This window comes from Cricetulus griseus, chromosome 2, assembly GCF_003668045.3.
Source record: "Cricetulus griseus strain 17A/GY chromosome 2, alternate assembly CriGri-PICRH-1.0, whole genome shotgun sequence".
Classification (NCBI taxonomy): Eukaryota; Metazoa; Chordata; class Mammalia; order Rodentia; family Cricetidae; genus Cricetulus; species Cricetulus griseus.
This window is the reverse complement of record NC_048595.1, coordinates 40264849-40271006: the sequence shown is the minus strand read 5'-3', so window position 1 is coordinate 40271006 and position 6158 is coordinate 40264849. Positions and strand designations below refer to the sequence as shown.

Genomic DNA, 6158 nt, shown 5'->3' with positions numbered 1-6158 from the left:
CTGAATTTGAGTTTAAAATGTATGCCGAAAGCCATCTATTTTTCATTGTTGGTTTGAAATAATTGTTTCTGACATTCTGAAAATAATTGGCTCAGAGGATAAAGACACTTGGTGCCAAGCCTGAGTTCAATTCTTGGAATCCATGTGGTAGAAGGAAAGACCCTACTCCCACAAGTTGCCCTCTGACCTTCACACATGGTATATTCACACACCTACACCCAGAGGAAAGAGATGAATGTGATGAAGAACAGAGCTGGCTAAATTTAATGCTGAGGGATTTACTGACTCCTTTTTATTTATTTATTTATTTTTATTTTTATTTAATTTTTAAATGCATTTTATTTATTTTCTCTTTGTGGGTATGCACATACACACATGTTCAAGTCTTGGTGTGCACGTGGAGGTCCGGGACAGACAGGTTTCAGAAGTTAGTTCTCTTCCCACCATACCATGTGGGTTCCAGGCAAGTCACCTGGTTAGGTAGGTGGCAAGCACCGGTTTGATAGCCTGAAACTTTACTTTCTTTAACAAGACCGAATAAAAGTGTGGTTTGGAGAAACAATTTTAATCTTCATTGTGTGAGAGATTACAAGCGCAATAAATTAAAAGCCATATGTTAAACCAAAATTTCCTTTATACTAAAGGATACTAAAATACAATCACATTTCTAAAATGAAACCATAGGTACACAGTTGTAGTCATGAGTAAGCTAGGTCAAAAGCTATAAAGAGAAACAGCAAAGGGGCGAATGAAGACACTCCTGAGTTCCCACTCTTCACCGAGCATCAAAAACCACCAATCTTTTTGCTCTTTTCTTGTACATTATTCTGTATCCACATTCTCTGCATCTGATTGGATCCCTGGACTTTATTTCATTTTGTGTGACACTCTCTGCAAATATATATCATCGGCTGCTGTTGGGGGGTTGGACGTCTTTCTGCGTGTCCATTGCTAGTGCCTTGGCAGCTCCAAGCAGCGTCACAGTGCGCCCTCCTTTTTATTTTTAAGGACTTTTCTAAATGCATCCATGAGCCAGGTGTCAGGCCACACTGTCAATATCTATTAAAGTATGTTCAATAGATATTCTTGCCAACTACTTCTACAAATTCACTATTATTTTTTTAAACACAGAGTCTCTCTACATAGCCCTGACTTTTCCTGGAACTCGATCTGTAGTCCAGACTGGCCAGACTGGGCCTTGAAACTTGGATCATTCTGTCTCCACCTGGAAAGGGCTGCAGTTAAAGGCACACACCACTACACTCAGCTTTGTAACATGTAATCTGATACCTTTATGTTCCACCACTTTTTAAAATGCTCTTTTATGATTAAAGGAGAATTGGTTTTTTTCTATTGTTTATGTTCTGTAAGTACACATTTTGCTTGTTTGTTTGAGACAGGTCTTCCTATGCAGTGCAGGACTTGCCTTTCATCCTCCTGCCTCGGCCTCCTGAGAGATGGGATTTACTGGGGTGAATCTCTCCATCTAGCTCTGTGAACAGACATTTTCATCTAATTGGCATTTTCTTTTGTTTGCTTTACAGTTTCTAAACAATTTCTAGGGCAATGTTTTGTTAACAATTCTTTACTTTATCTCATAATTTGTGTTAAAATCCCCACCTGTTCTAATAAAATCATCTCCCGACCTTTAAAGAATTTAATCTTCATAGAGTGGTCTGCTTTGAATATGAAAATAGTGGCTAACCAACATATAAGTAATTCAGCTTAACTCTGATCATTAGTGTCTTTCTTTCATTTGTTATGAAAAGCCTTATAAAACAGAACCGGAACACAACAAAGCTAATGTTTTAAATCACCTTGCTTTCAATATTAAACAATTCATTATTAAGATACTCTTTGATTTAAATTTTTTTAATTTGCTTCTTATTTTGTTTTATGGGCATAGGTGTTGTTGCCTGCATGTAAATCTGTGTGCCACATGTGTACTTGGTGCTTGAGGAGGCCAGAAGAGGGTGTCAGATTCCCTGGAACTGGAGTTGTAGACTGTTATGAGCCACCATGGAGGTGCCATGCATTTCACCTAGGTCTTATGGAAGAGCAGTTAGTGCTCTTAACTGTTGAACCATCTCTCCAGCCCTCCACCCTTTAAAAATTATTTATTTATTGTAAGTTAAAAATTATTAAATTTATTTTTATTTCATTATGTATATATGGGTGTTTGGTCTGCATATATGTATTTACACCACATGCCAACAGATGCCAAAAGAGTCAGGATCTCCTGGAGCTGGAGTTACAGATGGTTGTGAGCTGCCATGTGAGCACCAGGAACTGAACTCTGGTCCTATGGAAGAGCAGTATGCATTCTTAACTGCTGAGCCATCTCTCCATCCCTCTTGATTTTTTCAGATACAGTCTCATTGTGTAGCCCTGGCTAGCCTGGAACTTCTTGTGTAGCCAAAGCTGGCCTTAAACTCCTAAAGATCCACTTGTTTCTGCCTCCTGAGTGCTGGGGTTAAAGGTGTAATACACCACCATGCCCAGTTATGATTATTTGTTTTAAATCTGAAGAAATAGTAAAAATATTGGGAAAAAATCTTCTAAACAATGTATAAAGTGATTAACTACATGTAAACTGTAGCTCTTTTATGAAAGTCTGATTCTATTAGCTTAATTTGGGAATGGTTTAAAAAAAATCACCTCCCTCAAATGGAAGTCATGTGAGCCCCTTGTGAAGAGGAGTCAATGGGGTGGTGTGCACCAGGAGCGGAGCGCAGTGTCCAGTGGTGCCCTGAAACCGTTAGCCCCTGTGTTGTTCTTTATCCTCACAGCATCTCCCAGCAAACTGGCATCACTGAAAATTTAACCTCTGCACTCTCGGACTAAAGTATGCTTTTCTCTGATTTGCACTTCAGGATTTACCACTCAAACCTAACTTTACTTTTTGTTTGATATTTTCAAAGCCTTGACCTTACCCCCCACCTTAATTTGCTATTACTCTTTGGCTTCAACTCTAGGTCTATCCTTCCCACACTCCAGTCAGCATAAAACGTTATAGTCCATAAATAACATTATCTTGGGTTTCATTAAACCCTAAAGTACATCTGGCATAGGATCTCAAATGAACAAAAAAAAAAACCTTTGGGGTTCAAATTAGGCTCAGAATTTATTAACTTTAGAACTAAACAAAATGTTTTAGCCTATCGATTTCATATACAAGAATTAAATGCAATAATGTAGTGTGCAAAGCATTTACACTGGCATACATTAGCTTAAGTAAAATAAATAACATGTTTCTTTTTTTTAAGATTTTATTTATTATGTATGCAACATTCTGATTCCATGTATATCTGCACACCAGAAGAGGGCACCAGATCTCCTAACGGATAGTTGTGAGCCACCATGTGGTTGCTGGGAATTGAACTCAGGACCTCTGGAAGAGCAGTCGGTGCTCTTAATCTCTGAGCCATCTCTCCAGCCCAATAACATGTTTCTTAAGTGGCACAAGTAATTACATTTCCTTTTTGGGTTTTCAAGACAGGGTTTCTCTGTGTTGCTTTGGAGGCTGTCCTGGAACTAGCTCTTGTAGACCAGGCTGGTCTCGAACTCACAGTGATCCACCCGCCTCTGCCTCCCGAGTGCTGGGATTAAAGGCATGCACCACCACCGACAGCCTACATTTTTCTTTTCTTTGCATTTTCCTCTTAAAACATCTACATAACACAAAATAAAGAGTAAAAAGTTATCTCTCCCCCAATTGCTCACACGGCCACACACACACACACACACACACACACACACACACACACACACACACACTTCCTTCTCCACTGTTAACAATCTGCTCTGTATTCTTCCAAACTGATCCTACTTTGTCAGTCACCCCTAAGCTTGGGTATCATTTTCCCCTGAAGTGTTCTCTGACTCTCACGGTCAGTAATCATTTCCGCCTTCTATTTACCTATCTTCCGCCTTCTATCACAGTATCAACACATATTTGTTACCCTTTGAATGTAGCGCCCCTCATCTCATGTGTTTGAAATTCAGTCCCTACCTGGTGGCTCTGCATCAGAAGGGTGCAGAAGCCCTTAGGACTATGGCCTGGCAGAAGTGAGTTTCTGGGGTGGGCCTTGAAAGCCCTACCTGCTTCTGGTTCCAGCTCCAGCACTTTGCTTCTTCATCTGCTAGCATGTGAGAGCTACCGCCATGTGCACCCATTGTTACAGAAGAGCTCTCAGGGCTGTGCCTCCCTCACCAGGGTGGACTGTGTCCCTTGGCACTGTGATCCCAAACAAACTTCTGTTGACTTAAGTGGCTCTGTCAGTTACCTGCCATCACAATGAAAAACGTAACTAACACCGAGTTTTAGGTGTTTAATGTTTTACTTACATCTGACCTCAAAAATTGTGAATATTCCAAATGGGAGATTTCTTGCCAGCCTTTATATCCCTAGTTTGTCAGAGTACTTCATAGGTTTTTTTTAAAAAAGTAATGTCTTACTATGGTCTATTGGAAACACATAAAAAAATCCACAGGGATCCAGGGCTATTGCTCGGGTGGATAAGGTGCTGGCTGAACAAACATGAGGGGTGGAGTTCGGATCCCCAGAATTTACATAAAAATCAGGCCACCTATAATCCCAGAACTCGACAGAGCATCCCTGGGGTAAGCCAGCTAACCAGATTAGCCAGAATCAGCAAGCTTTGGATTCAGAAAAAAGATTTTCCATCAATAAATAAAATGCGGAGCAACTGAGGAAGAACTAAACCTCTACTTCAGGCGGCCACACACAGGCATGCATTACCCCCCCCCCCCCCACACACACACACCAAAGAATAGGACAGAGCAGAGACAAGGAGAGCCGGAGATGAAAGAAGGGAGGGACACACACACACACACACACACACACACACACACACACACACACACACACACACACACACACACACACACACACAACAGAGAGAGAGAGAGAGAGAGAGAGAGAGAGAGAGAGAGAGAGACAGAGAGAGAGAGAGACAGAGAGAGAGAGAGAGACAGAGAGAGAGAGAGAGAGAGAGAGAGAGAGAGAGAGAGAGAGAGAGAGAGAGAGAGAGAGAGAGAGGAGAGAGGCATTTGCTCCTTTTTCCAGGAACTCTGGGCAAGAGGAAAGCCACTGACCTCAAAACTCCCCAAACCAGTGGACTCAAAGGGAGATGAGAGAGCAGGAGTGCCACAGGGTTACCTCCTGGAGCGGCCAGTTTCCATCAAAGAAAAGGGATATAGAGTTGTTTTTTTCCCCCCAGAGAGTTTGAAGCTTGCTAGGCTGCAGAAATGGGGCGGCCGGCCGGGGTGCTGGGAAGATAACCGGGACAATCAAAAGGGCCTTAGAGTTGAGCACTTTTGTAACTTGGCAGCGCCTTGAAGACAAGCTGAAAATCAGCCAGAGCCTTGCACCGGAAACTTGCTGAAGGGGTAAAGATGAATTCCAGGGAGGAAATGCCAGGGCTAGCAAGAGGCTAAAGCCAGTCCTTGTGAGCCGGAAACCTGGGGTTCAGATCGGAAACTCTTGTTTCTGGGGAATGGTTGGCCACTGTCCCTAGGCTCATGTAGAACAGAGGAGACCAAGCCTCCTCCTCCACAGTTCACTGTCTGGCTCAGGTTCGAATAACCTTCCTTGGCAGCTCATCAGAACCAGTGGATTGTCCAGTTCTTCCAAGGCCCTGCCCTGGGGAACTTCACCCTTGTCCCTCCTAGGTAATTAATGGCCAGAGTGAGGAGCCCTAGACTGGGTCCCTGGAGCACAAGGCATGTTTTAGTCACTTACTATCACCCACAGTGTATTTTAGACACATGCAATCCATTTGTGTGTGCATTAAAGTCCTGAGGGAAATTAAGGGTTAAACAGTTGACTTTGGTCTCATCAACTTTGACATTAATTTTGGTAAGTAATTTTTTTTCAATCAACATGTAACAGTGAACATCCATATACCAAATCTTGAGAAAATTAAATAATGCTTTTTGCCCTCAAGGAGCACTCAGATTAGGTACAATACTCAATCCAAGTGTGTCAGTTAGCATATATATTAGATTCCATGAGCATATATTAAACATCAGCCATGTCTTAGGTTCCAGGCTGGGTACTGGGCATAAAAATGAAATCATTATTTGTCCTAATGTCTGAACTGGCAGTCTTGGGTGGGGGACAGGACAGGACAAGG

General features: G+C 42.0%; 1 pseudogene; it reads right to left on the bottom strand.

Annotated features, from left to right (window-relative positions):
* Positions 1-612: 612 nt before the first annotated feature.
* LOC100775018 lies at positions 613-949 on the bottom strand (annotated as a pseudogene).
* Positions 950-6158: the final 5209 nt, after the last annotated feature.